This window comes from Saccostrea cucullata, unplaced genomic scaffold, assembly GCF_032062105.1.
Source record: "Saccostrea cucullata isolate Sc308-1 unplaced genomic scaffold, CSIRO_AGI_Scuc_v1 ctg19389, whole genome shotgun sequence".
Classification (NCBI taxonomy): domain Eukaryota; kingdom Metazoa; phylum Mollusca; class Bivalvia; order Ostreida; family Ostreidae; genus Saccostrea; species Saccostrea cuccullata.
Window position 1 is genome coordinate 4,462 of NW_026922215.1, and position 14,680 is coordinate 19,141.

The following is a 14,680-nucleotide window of genomic DNA, read 5'->3' on the forward strand; positions in this document are numbered from 1 at the left end:
AAAAATATATATTGACAGACCGGAGAGCTACAGTGTCATCCATTGAAAGAACTTATATTCATTGCTCACAGAAAAGTGCGCTGTTTGATTTATTTCTCCATGTTTTTAAGACTGTCATCTCAAAAAATTATTAACTGTGTGTTTCTAACATACTCTTTCACTGTTTCCACAAGATTATCGAAAATTTAGCTCATTTATACTGCCATTTTGGTTTGCAAGATAATTCGGTCCAACACGCTTCGTTCAAGTATCAACCACGAGAGTACTTGATAGAGGAGTAAGGACTTTTTTTTTTAATTTTAAATTTTTTGCAATTGAGGTAAGAATTTGACGAATTAATATAGAGCCTAGCGCACTTTTTTGTGCACAATAGATATACAGTTTTTTCAATGGAAGGCACTGTAACTCTCCGGTCTATCAAGATATTTTTCAGAGAGCTACAGTTTTGCTATGGCACGCCAAATTCACAAAAATGAGATAAACCTAGTTTCACAATTGATAAACTAGGTTTATCGACTGTAAACTATAGTTTACAAACCGTAAACTATAGTGAACGATTCGTTAAGTATAGTTTTCATCTGTAAAACTATATTTAACGGTTGTTAACTATAGTTTACGAATGATAATCTAAGTTTATCTGTCTGTAATATGCGTTAACAATAGTTTTTGTTGATAAACATAGATTCACGTTTGTAAACTATAGTTTACAATCGTAAACTATAGTTAAGAGTTGTTAATCATAGTTTCACAAATCATGAAACTATATTTATCAGATCGTTAACTATAGTTAAGAGTTGTTAACCATAGTTTACAAATCATGAAACTGTATTTATCAGATAATCTATGTTTTGCAATCGCAAATGATTGTTTTCAGTGTTAAGTATAGTTTACGGTTGTGAAACATAGATTATCGCGTTAACTATGCTTTACGGATGTAAAATACAGATTAACGTTGTTAACTATAGTTTACAGTCCGTAAACTATAGTTTACAACCGATAAACCTAGTTTATCGACTGTGAAACTATGTTTATCTCATTTTTGTGAATTTGGCGTGCCATATTCTGCAGCTACCACAAATTATAAAAATCGCCCTCCATTAGATCACTTGAGTTAAAGATTCATATACTAATACATCGCCTTAATTTTTGGTAATTAATCCTTCCTATTGATTTATCATAAACTTACAATACTCGAACGAAGCCCATTTACATTGTATCTTTTAATATATTTTTCAGTTACACCAGTCCACTTGCGAAATATACAGTGTGTTAATTTTTTAGACCCGGTTCTTTGCGGCTCAACCCTATTCCGAGTGTACGAATATCAGGCGTTAACAAAATTTTAATTAAATGTACCGATCGTATTCTGATTTAAAATAAATATTTTAAACATACATAAACTCACCCTAGTAAAATTTAAAAAGAGGCTTCACAAAATTCCACATTTTTACGTATTTTGTATCTTTAAAAATATTCATGGTAACATAATTAAAAAGAATTGGTGCTTTAATTCAATTCACTTTATTGACAATTACCATGTCGGCATACAGTCATGAACATGAATAACATAACATAAATTAACACAATTAATACAAGCATATACAAAGTGAGAAATATGAGGTGAACAAAATTGTTTATTTCTCAATATTAATATTCATTTTTGACTTTCTTTTCTGATGTCAAAGCACTTTTTCAAGAAACAACATATCCTTCTAGCAGTTGAAATATTTGTAGGATTGACAATTTTTCTATTGGGGTTATCACTAGTATGTGTTAACATTAAATATATCATTGTAATTCCATCTATATTGATCATACTTTGGACAATAAAGAACAAAATGTTTTTCGTCTTCAACAAACAATTTACATGAATAACATAAACGTTTTTCTCTAGGAATAGGGGGTTTACAGTATCTACCCGTTTCAATATACAGTGGATGGGCACTGATCCTTAATTTTGTTAATAAAGATCTACAACTTTTTTTCAAAGGTAGTTTTAAATAACTTTGCAGTTTGTATTCATCTTGATTCACAATTTTGCTATAAAATGCTAAGTTTCCAGAGTCTGATTTGCTAACTTTTTTCAGTTGTTCATATATCTTGTTTTGGTAATGTTCTTGTAATTTGTTTTTCAAAGTTATGTGAGATATTTCCAAAGAACTAATATTTAATTTTGGTAGTAATGAAGACAGTTTCTTTTGCCTAGATATTTTAGATACAAGATTTTTGTCTTCTTTAAATGCAGATACCACTAAATAATTGTTATAATCATGTTTGCATTCCATTTCCTTCAGTCTCATATAATATTTTAACATATATTCATAACACAAATAGTACAAAGGAAAACGACCCAACTCACATAAAACAGCTAGATTTGATGCCTTTCTATGTACCCCTAGTATATCTTTAAATATCAAGTGCTGTGTTTTTTCAAAAGGAAACTGGTCTGAAGACATTAAATCACATTTAAAGTCAGTTATCCATATTTCAGATCCATATGTTATAATTGGTATTATCATTGACTGATATAATTTCAACATAATTTCAGCAGAAAAATTAACATTTGCAGGAAAATTTGATTTAATAGCGTAATATGCTTTTCTAGCACGTTCTGATAGCTGTTCAGCAGCAAATTTCATTTTCCCATCAGATCTAAACACAACACCCAAATATTTATATTCATTTGTTATGTTAATCATTTTGTGATAATAATAAAATCTAAATGATGCTTCATCAACAGATTTTTTTGAAAAAATCATAACATCTGTTTTTTTCCATATTAACACACAATTTCCAGTCTGAACAATATTTTCCTAAAGTATCTATACAATTTTGTAGACCAACTTCTGATTCTGATACAAGGACAAGATCATCAGCAAAAAACATATGATTAATTGGCATAGTATCTAGATAAGCAGGATATGTACTTACATTCTTGAAATAATTCACAAAATCATCAACAAAAATATTGAAAAGTGTTGGACTTAAATTATCACCTTGCTTGACTCCTCTATTTGCTTTAAATTTCTCGCTTATTTGATTGTCTTTTTTACAAGAATAGTATATGTTTGAATACATGTCTGTTAAAAGTTTGAGAAAGTTACAACCAATACCCTTTTTATTCAATTTGTATAAAAGTGCGGATCTCCATACAGTATCAAATGCTTTTGAAAAATCTACAAAACACACATATAAATTCTGTTTCTTTGCATAAAGATATTTGTTTACAAGTGTTTTTAATACAAATATATTGTCTGTGGTCCTATGACCTTTTCTAAATCCAGATTGATAATTGGCTTAGTAGGTTATTTGACTCAAGATAATTATCTAAGCGTTTCTGTAGAAGGCCTGTAAAAAGTTTTCCTAAACAACTTGTAACACTGAGACCTCTATAATTGTTTGTATTATTAGGGTCACCATTTTTGTATAATGAGGTAATAAGTGATAGGTTCCATTCGTTGGGCATTTTTCCATTTTTAAGTAAAATATTGAACAGTTTTGTAAGAACTGGTAAAAGAGAAGTATTGTTTGTTTTAATAAATTCATTTAAGATTAAGTCAGGCCCAGCACTTTTACCATTTTTCAGCTTTAAAATGCTTCGTTTTATTTCATCTTGAGTAAACAAAAAGTCTAATGGATTTGGTTCAGTATTTAGTTCAGTAAATTTGTATTTTGAGCTTTCTTCATCAGCATATTGTATGTTCAGTAGAGATTTGTAATGATCAATGAATTCTAATATTCCAATTGCTTCTGCATTAGTTTTCTTTGATTTATTTTCTTTTATCTTATTCCAAAATTTATTAGAGTTTTGTGGTGAAAGCGAGTTTATTTCTTCTGCTATACTATTGTAAAAAGTTGATACAAGATTTTTCCTTAATTTATTATAATTTTTTCTACAGTTTGCAAAGGCATGTTTTAATAAAACTGTGTAGCTGCAATAATGTAGCCCCCCCCCCCGGGGGGTACCCCCTCCAAAAAATATCAGATTAAAAAAATCGGAGAGGGCTACATTATTGCAGCTAAAATAAAACATGAAAAGTTATTCAATAAATTGAGATTTAACATCCCCCCTGAATTAAAGAAAAATACGCCCCCCACCCCCCCCCCCCAAAAAAAAAAAAAAAATAAAATGCTCAATCACTTTATGCTATGCTAATTTAACTGAGGAAACCAACACTTCAGAATTACTTTTAAAAAAGTCAATCAATAAGTTTAAAGCATTATAATAATGTGTTCAAAACAATTCAAAATTAATCGCATGTTTTAGTAACTATGTTTTTATTATCTCTCTCTCTCTCTCTCTCTCTCTCTCTCTCTCTCTCTCTCTCTCTCTCTCTCTCTCTCTCTCTCTGCAGATCTTACAATAGTATAATTTGGATTTTACAACTCTAATTAAACTATATTCTGATAAACCCCCGAGATTAAATTCCATACCGAAAGCATTAAGTGAGGAACTTTATTTGTGGCGGAAGATTTATAGAAAGAAATGATGTTCTTCACATTTGAAATATTTACAGTATTGTTAAATTTGGATTCCCAATTTAATGAGTATTTTTACATGCAGCCTACACACAAAGTTATTTTGATCATGATCAGTTAAATGTTTCATGCTAGTCCTAACCAGTTTACTAAATTAAACGTCATGAAATCGAACAGCACATTGGACAACTATAACAAATATATTTTGAAAGTCCAGGGGAAAATATAGCCCATTTTAGGCTTAATATTAGCAGTATTTTGGTTATATTAAAAAATAACATCACAGAAACTCATTTTTAATTTCATTTTCTAAATAAACAAGATAATTTTAACCATTCTGTTTACATTCGGAAAAATGTCATTACTTTCAAATGATTTCATTGCTTCTTATTTTTTAATGGCAGAAAAATGACATTTTTGAGTGTAAAAAGATCAAATGATTGACTATGCGAAGTAATTAGGAAGTTTTTTGTTGTTGTTACAAATCATTATTTGACACTTTTTGTACATACGATTTTCCTGATTATCTTGTCATAACTTTAGGTTTATTGTAGTCTCAATACTGTGTACATGTGTATGACTTTTTTGTATTCTATTTCTAGAGTTGTTGCATTTTTGGAACAACTCCTTCTATTGAATTATGGTATATTGTTCTTTTAGTTTGTGTATTGTTAACTGGTTGATTTGTTTCTCTTTGCATAATACTTTGTCCTTTATTTGTTAAATAAATGACCAATCAAATTCCTCATCAATTTGTTGTGTTTTCTTCAAACTGAGCACCACCCTAGCAGTTATCCATAATTTGATTTATTTGCAAGACGTAATAACAATGCAAAAAGGTCATATTAAATGCTTCGTGGAGCCGAAAGAAGTGCACTGACACCCTATTTTCGGTTTTGATTTTTAATTAAGCCATGTGTATAGATTCCAAAAATACCGGTATACTTGATAAAAAATTCTTAATACTTCTGATAGCCTGGTCTAATCCCCTTAAAAACAAGACAAATAATCCATACTGTCAAATCAAAAAATCGGAATGTTCTTATACAACGTTTTTATTTTTAGAAAACGGGCGTGATAAATTTAAGATAACAAATACTGTCAATGGACAAGAGCGTTTTTATCATCTAAGATAAAGTATGTAGATTAAAAATAATATCTTGAATAAAAGGACAGCAAAACGTTAGTTTATCTTTGGGCACAGCTGCATACCTGTACGAAAATTTACGCCCTGACTCCAGGCGGAATTCAGAAGATGGAATCCGCCTATCATCTATAAGGAACTTAATAAGACTATTAGATGGAGTCCGGGTGGAGTCAGGGCGTAATAGGGCTCGAAATATTTAAATGAGTTAAGGCGTATTCCGCCTTTCCTAATATGGATTACCTGCAAGGCGTATTCCGCCTTACCTGCAAGGCGTATTCCACCTAACCTGCTAGGCATATTCCACCTGACCTGCAAGGCGTATTCCGCCTTAATTATAATAGGCGTATTCCGCCTAACCTGTAAGGCGTATTCCGCCTAACTTCAGGTAGGCGTATTCCGCCTTACTAGCAAGGTGTATTCCGCCTAATGGTTAGAGGGATTTTGCATTAATGTTCAGATAATCTACATGTACTTATCGCAGTTTATCAGATATTGTTGTTTCATACTTTTACAAATTTAACAATAAAAAAAAAATTAAATTATACAAATTATATATCATTTATTTTTTAGTTCTTTAAAATTCAATGACTACAAAACATGTTTACATTTGAAAATGTCCTGCCTTGCCTTCACATGAAATTAAAAGATAAAAAATATTGGTTGAATATTTTCACAAAATTCTTTCTGTCTGTAAGGAAATAATGTGTCATTTTTATTGTTCTCCTTCCTAAGTTATCTGGTATAACCTAGCTATTTTTTCCATGTTTCCAGCTTTCCTTTGCCATTCTTCACACACTCCATGATGAAGTCTGTAAAGAAAATACAAAACTGAAATGAATTTGTCATTTAAAAAAAATTCTTCAACATTTTTCAATACTCATTTATGAATTCTATTCTGAATTACAGATCAGCTAGAATGCAAACATACTTGTGTGATTTTTCTCAACACTAAAACTTACTTAATATAAGAATAATTTTGTCTGATATCTTCATGTATTCTTACCTCTCATAACCTGCTGTGGCGGTCAGCCGGTTACGTTCATAGATAAACTGGTTCCCGTTACTCTCCACTACATTTGAATGAAGCACGTGTTAGATTGCATTCCTTTTTCCCATGTATCTTCAGCAAGCTCTCAAAGAAGAACACAGAATTGCCCATTTACTGGTAAGGGTGGATGGACGGTGACTTCTGGCCTTCATCCTGACTTGCTGTAGACACTAGTTGCCGCTATCCTCATTTTACCTTTATCAGCCATAATCGCTGAGGACTTGTACAGCTCGAAGTGCTGAAATGTATAACACTGCACTTAGTGCACTGCAGAAAATCCTAATATTTACAATTTCAATATTTAAGAAGTTTTAATTTCTTATTCAATTATTTCATAATTTTCATACATTTGAAAAAAGGTGCTAACATAAGATCCCTTTCTACAAATATATTTTAAATTAACATGTATAATCAAATGATAATAAATAGCTGCTCATGGAATATGTAGATCCAACTTTTATCATAATATGATCCATCTTATCCATGTATGTTTCGGAATGTAAATGGTGACTTACTGATCTCAAACCTGACTCCTGATCCCAACTAAGCAGCGAACTACACTTTTAAAAGGGTGTTTGTGTAACAATCCACTAAACCACTGGTTAAAGCAGTGCTTAGACGTTTCACCGCTTAGACACAAATCATAACAAAATTTCCAACAGTGATTTTTAAACTGGAAGTAAGTGACGGTCGCTAATTCTAAAGGGAAATCATATTTCCGGAAAACACATTAAAATAAGAGAAGGACATGTTACTTAAAATAATTGACCAATACATTAATTTAGTTTTTTTCCCCTATCTTTTATCTCTGTACTTTTTAACAGTTTACTCCTAAAGGGAAACACTCATAATATTGAGAAAATTTGCAGGTTGGGGGGGGGGGGGTGTGTGAGGCTACCCTACATTTGGCAATAAGAAATGCATGGCGCCTGAAATTTTATGCGCATTTTTTTTTAAAGATCTGGGTTAGTGTATAGAGTGTATTGTGAATATATGGGACCTCAATGCTATTGGATTTAATTAACAGAGTAATGGTGGAGTCCAAATTTTGGCTGTACGAAATTAAAAAAAAAAAAGAGAGAGAGAGGGAAAAAGAAAAAACAAAACAAAAAACACGGCTTAAAATTTAACTTACCGTTGTTTTCCACATTTATTCCTATACCGAGGTCCTTCCCTGTCCATTTAGCACATGATATTCACTGCCGAGTATAATTTGCTTCACTTCAAAGCTCAGTAGAATAACACTAAAAGTTCGTTGTCACTCTTTTTTTCCCCAAAAACACATAACGAATGAAAAATCATCTTCTTTTACAGGCATACATCTTGTCTAAGTTCCTTTGTAACTGAATGAAATATAAAGATTCATCAACCAAATTGACAACAGTCATCACTTTCAAAATCTGCATTCAAACTGACCAGTGCATCCAAAAAAGAGGCTCTGGCTGAAAATTTCCGCCCCTGTAGAGAGGGTCAAGCAGGTGCGCATTGGAAACGTATATCTGGTATACAATATGGCAGCATAAAAAACTTACTCATCTAGGAAACGCAATATTCAATGTTATATAAAGCATAATACTCGATGTCAAATAAATTGATTAAAAGTTATGTTTGACTATTTTTTACGAATATCTCCCCCATTAGTGCCTTAAAGCTGACATGAATTCTTAAAAACGCAACTTTTTCATCTATGTACGACTTGTTTCATACCAACTATAGCCGTATTCCGCCATATTTCTTTCAGATACCTTGTCTTATTGTAACGATATATACCCGAATGCCCTCGTTACACTTGAATGATTTTTTGGCTTGGCTATCGACTTGTGCACATCTCCGATGGTAAAACATTTGAAAACACATGGGTTGATCAAGACATTTCAAAACCACACAACATAATATTCATATTTCTGAATAATTATAGATTTGAATCAAATGTAATAAAAAAAGAAAGAAAATGCATGTTTGAAAGAAAGATTTAGTTGCACGAGTACGCATTTTTACACTGTGCCAATTTATGCAGAATAAACATGAAATAAAAAGCACTAAAACCCGTAAACACACTTTGAAATTATTATCATTTGAATGGAAAAAAACAATCAGCGTCTTTGATTTGCAGGTTTTATGCAGACTTTGATGCATGTCGAGAAAACGCGTCGAACGCTGTAAACGTACCCATACCTGGTAATAAGATCACTGCATCGGTTCGAAGATGTGCACAAGTCAAGTGATATACACCCTGAATTCCATTTATTATGTTCCCCAAACGAAGTTGGGGAACATATTGTTTTTACTCTGTTTCTTATTATTAAGGTCTTCCGACTTCCTTCGGAAGACCTTACTGTTTTTCTTCTGTTTCCTATTATTATTATTATTCCCTTTTCATAGTACACGTGATTTCTCCGAAACTACTGAACCGATTTCAAAGATATTTACAGGAATGATGCATTGTTGTAATATCTCCAGACCTTTTTTTCATTTTTTTGAAAATCACTTCCGGTCGCATTTTTTGTCCGATTTTCTTTTTTTAAGTTGTCATTTTGTCCAAGCATCTTCTTGTAAACCACTCAAGATTGAATCATGATATTTTCAGGGATTATAAAACATCTTATTGAGTTATGCATGACGTCTTTTAATTTCGCATCCGTCACTTCCGGTCGACACAGGAAGGGATGTTTAATTTTCAGATTTTTTGAAAAATTTAACGGGATTGATTAAAGGCAAATAGAACATATATTTTTATTCACAATCCTCAACAAAAAGCATCCATCAGAAGTACTTCCGGTAAAAACCGGAAGTAGTCGAAAATTCAAAGTTTTTCCTTTGAATCAAAATAAATCAAATAAAACGATTGAATTTGGGTTTTTCAATTTTTTTCTGACTTGCTGACTGTGATGTCAGCCGGCAATAATGCCGGAATTGTCAAAAGTCGTCAAATGACGTCACTTCCGGTCAAAACCTGTAATTACTTTTGCACCGAGAATAGTTTGGCAAGAAATATACAACAAAAGTTGTGCGTAATTATGAGAGCTTTCATATAAGATTAAGGAAAAGGGGCTGGCCCCTATAATTAGGCCAGGGGTAAATAGATCATAAACGTTTTTTTTTTTCTGAGAGCTAAAAATATCAATTTTTTAATGGTAACAGTTATACTATGAAAAATTTTATCTGAAATCATTTCGAATTGATGAAAAACCCTGTCATTTGGTATAAAGATAAACAAACTCCAAACTATATTTGTTTTTTATAAAACAAATATGTGGGAAACCTTACATGGACAAGTTGTCTAGCTACTGTAGCCAGCCAAGCCTTTACTGTTATCAATCCTCTGGAGCATTATTCTAAGCAAAATTATCCGATTTATATATTCTTGTGTGAATTGTTTACGAGGAAATTCCGACTGTCACAGTAATAAACAAGGATGAACACTCCTGACTCTGTTTCGGATTCCCCAGTGATAATTGTATCGAATGATTAAAGAGCTGACGGTTACATTTTAATTTATGATTGGCGTGGACCATGGGAATGAATTCGAAGGTAAGATTTTTGTTTACCTAAAATTTACATTATATTACTATGGCAGCTTAGAGCATTTATCAGCTGTCGATAGTTTTAGAAATACACAGACACAGCGATATATTAACTGTTTTACAGTTCAGACGCTCTCAGTTAGCCTTTTAAAATCCCCACAGCTTTAAATTTTATTTAAATATGTGTGAGCATGTAATTTCAACAAGACTTGCTTTCAACATGTTCAAAACAAAATGTTTTTCAACTAAATAAATAATATGTTGACGGGTGTGATGTTAGGGTACGATAAGCATGGTAAGGGTACTCCTACAAGTAAGAGCCTCGGTTAACGTCCCTACGCTCCTTATATACCTCGGACTCTTACATCCGAAGGCCATTTTCTAACGAGCACGTTCCGCCTTAGACTTTGGGCGGAACGTATTATGCGTGAAATAAACTGTTAACAAATAATTTTCAGGTACCTACGTGTTTGCATGGGGTATGAAAGTCACAAGAAATAATAAAAATCCATTTAATTCAGTGTGCATTATTGTTAATTAATGAAAATTGTCATTATTCCAATTTGTCACCAGAAGTACTTTCGATTTGACTTCACATTAATTTTGCGGATTGCTTGTCAGAAAACGAAATTTTTGTTGCATTTCACTGTTTTCGTTTCGTCAGATTTTCTGAATTCCAATTCCGAATTTTAAACAGACGACTTGTTTCAATTTCTGCTTCGATTTAAAAAAATAATGGATTTATTGCTAATACGAGAGGTTAACAGTGTTTTATGCGTAAGTTTTATCGTAAATATTGAGTATTTTTTTAATTTCATATCATTTGTTAATATACAAAGCCTTATTTCTTAATAAAATAATTTTTTCCACTTGGGGTTTCTGCGGCGAGAATTTTTACAATGGATGCTAGAGGTTACGCAGCGCCAGGTCAAAAGTATCTCGCCGTGAACCTCTAGCATGCTGGAGTATGGTAAGGGCAGATACTTATTCACTTTTAATTTAGATCAGGCTTGTCAAACCACACGAGACATTTGGTGCATCGATGCATGTTCACATGGACTGAGTTCAATTCAATTTATTTTAATTCGAATTAATTTACTGCGCATTAAATTACTTTGCATTAGCTCCTTGTGAACACTAACATGACTAAGGTAAGCTAATTCCAATTAAATTTTGAGGCATGTGAAATGGCAAAATTAAGTCAAATGCTACATGTTGGTGGTCAGCTTTAAGTACTTGTGCTATTTTTGAGTGAAAAACTAAGGAAAATATAGTGTTAATCACTAAAATGTGAAAACAGACATTGTGACATTATGTCAAATACATCTGTTTATGCCTAAGGTGACATGATTTGTAAATGATGTCATAAAAGCCTAACTGAAGCCTGCATGACTGTCAAAGTAAAATTTTTATTCGATTTGGTTACTTTGCATTATAATTAGCTGTCATGTGAACACAGTTTGATTCGCATTAGTTTGATTTGCATTTAATTTAGTTTACTTCGCAATAATTTACTGCGAATTAAACATGTTAAACTCTCCGTCTGAACAGGGCACTAGACTCTAAAGTCACATGACGTCGTAGTGTAAGTTTGGCCTACAATACCACTTTAAAGCTTGAATGTAGCTCAAAGAAGCAAAGCACTGTGGGTCCAAAGTTACTGCAGAAAAAAATTTAGTATAATTTATTGACAAAAAAATTGCACACAATATAATATTGCTCAGTTAATTAAATCAATATTTTATTATGTCATATGTATGTTTCTTAGTTAAATTGCAAAAGAAATTTGTAAAAAAAAAAAAAAAAATGTAATAGTAGAGTTTGCTTTTTTTGTGATAAGGCTGCAGAAATGATTTGTTTGTTAATTAGTCTATTGAAAATTTTTCAGTCATTTTATGATGCCACCACTTTGGATAGTAAGCTGCAAATATAGACTTGTACTCAGCACTTATTGCCTTTGAGAAGTAAGGGATCCTTTTCGTGCCAACACCCACACCTACTCAAACTGTGACACAGAATCTCGGTTTATACAGTCTCTTTGGAGTAACCTGTCTCTAGCATTTAGCAGTAAGTATCAGCTTCTTATTGATACTTTGATTGATAATGTTATCAAGAGAATCTCACTCATTCACTCATTTAATATATACTGGTGAATAGCTTCAATATGGACCTTTACCACTGGTTACTTGGAACTCAGGGTCATTATCCTAACATCTACTGTGAGGTTTTTAGGGTCTAATTCACTACAAATGTTGGGTGCATGGTTAGGGAACATAACTGCGTACATGTTTTTGTCTTAGGTTTGATGCAGTGAATTAAAATCAAGCCCAGTTTCATGATTATACATAGCGATTGCCCTACCACTAGGCTACCATAACAGACAATGATGTATTTGGGTTATATAGTAAAAAACGCTTAGGCAAACACTTATAATGAAAAGAAGCTTATCGAAAATTGAATTTTATTCCCAGTCTTTTTAAAATATATATGGAAAACTAAATGGTGTCCTGATAAGGCAATTTGTTAAAGTGTGTGTTAGGAACAATGTGCTAACACAGTGTTCTCAACACTGTTAGGCTAAGGCAACTTAGAACAACATGCAGTTGTGCTGATGCTCAACATGCTGCCATGCTAAGGCCATTCCAAGTTTTTTCTATGTTTAGCGTCCGTGTGCGCCTTGGTTTTTGACACCCCATGTTAGAAAAAACATACAACATCAGGAGTCCTGAAATTGATTAATTTAGGCAATGTTGAATTTGTCAATTTCTCCAAATAATTCTGTACAGTAAGTTATATTTGGTGTATTGTAAGCATTTATTCCCTTGTTTTTGCTTAAGAATAGACATTTCTTCTATTAAAGTAGTTTAGTTAGATCAAATCATTGAAAATCATTTTAATCCTGTGTTTTATGTTTTGGCTTCTGTGTTGTTGATCTTTTTGCGAATAGATTGGTAGGTTTTTGAAAGATGGGTGGACGCTTAACAGAGAAAAAAACTTGGAATGGCCTAATACAACTTTACACAATCCATTTATATGAGTAAGCTTGACGGCGTAGTGTAAACAGCCTGCTGAAACTTTGTTACAAACGCACTAAGTACATTGTCACCGTGTTGTCATAAGCACACTAGCCCATTCTCATAAGCGTGATAGCACATTTTTACTTCACGCTAGTATGTAAGTGTCTTAAACAATTAGCATGCTGTCATAAACTTAGTAGTATGGTGTTTTAAATGAGCTAGAGCAGCATTGTTACTTTGCGCTAGCTCATTGTTTCTTATGCGATGCTGTTTTGTCACTTCATTAGTGCATTGTTCCTAATGTGCTGTAACACCTTTATGAATGGCCTTATCCTGACACATAAAAAATCATAACCAGATACCATCTTTCTGACTGATTAGTCGGTTAACAACTGTTAACCATTACCATTCCTAATAAATTTTGACATGAACAAGTTATGTACATACCCTTTATTTGAAATCATGAAAAATTAATATGTTATTTATTACATCCTCAAATGACTGCCTGTAAACCTAAATTTATAAATGATTATAGAGTAGTTTTACAAATAATACACATGCAGAAACGTGACAGTATACATTTATTGACTGAGTTCGAGGGCAACATGCGTTTTGTCGGACCAAAGAACCAAACTGTCTGCCCGAGGCCTTTAGGCCGAAGGCAGACAGTCTGGTTCGAGGGTCCGACAAAACGCATTTTGCCCGAGAACTCTGTCAATAAATGTTTTGTTATACCTTTCATTTTATTATATATTTTTTGACATACATTTATTTTGTACTATATTCCGTAATGTAACATTAGATCTGTCATTGTTTAAAACCAAAGAATGAAAATGAGATTAAGCTCCGCCCATTCTGTGACGTAAGCAGTCCAACATCTCTCTGAGCGGTCCAACATCGATTTTTTTATGCCCGCTCAGCAAAACATTAAAAATGTTAGACTTTTTTCTGTATAGATTTGTATAGGAACAATTTTTTAAAGGTATAACAATATCTTATAACTAAGTTTGATGGTTTATCTTATCTGATAAGTTGTACTTTTAAAAAAATCAATTTCTTTTGATAGGTGTGACTGTCATCTGAGTACTGAAATTTGATGCCAAGCATGATCATGATTTGCCAGAAGAGCCTCTTTTGGGAGATGACAAAGAATAAACAGCAGAATGAATTTGAAACAATCAACTGAATCAAGTCTCAGTTTAAGAAGATGATTTTAAATATGTAACCGGTTCTTGTAGAAATTAAGATTAACAAGTCGGTACGGGGTTGGATTCGTTTATTCCATGGAGATAGATGAATTAAAGATGATATAAATAAGTTGAAAATCAATGGAAATAAATGGAAATCAATGGAAATCAACCCTAAAATAACAATAACAACGTATAAACACATAGACAACATAAAGACAAGCACATTCACTTTACAACACAAAACGATTTCAATTTAAACACATAAAACATTCATT

At 32.3% G+C, this 14,680-nt stretch overlaps 2 long non-coding RNA genes across 2 annotated transcripts; one reads left to right on the forward strand and one right to left on the reverse strand.

Moving 5' to 3' along the window:
* Window positions 1-6,289: 6,289 nt before the first annotated feature.
* Window positions 6,290-7,268, reverse strand: LOC134261405 (uncharacterized). Its single transcript, XR_009990810.1, has 3 exons — window positions 7,190-7,268; window positions 6,630-6,912; window positions 6,290-6,435 (listed from the first exon to the last, which is right to left on the reverse strand). It is a non-coding gene; the product is annotated as an uncharacterized LOC134261405 (long non-coding RNA).
* Window positions 7,269-10,108: 2,840 nt separating this feature from the next.
* On the forward strand, window positions 10,109-14,377 carry LOC134261406 (uncharacterized). The gene is made up of 3 exons (XR_009990811.1): window positions 10,109-10,205; window positions 12,087-12,265; window positions 14,282-14,377. It is a non-coding gene; the product is annotated as an uncharacterized LOC134261406 (long non-coding RNA).
* Window positions 14,378-14,680: the final 303 nt, after the last annotated feature.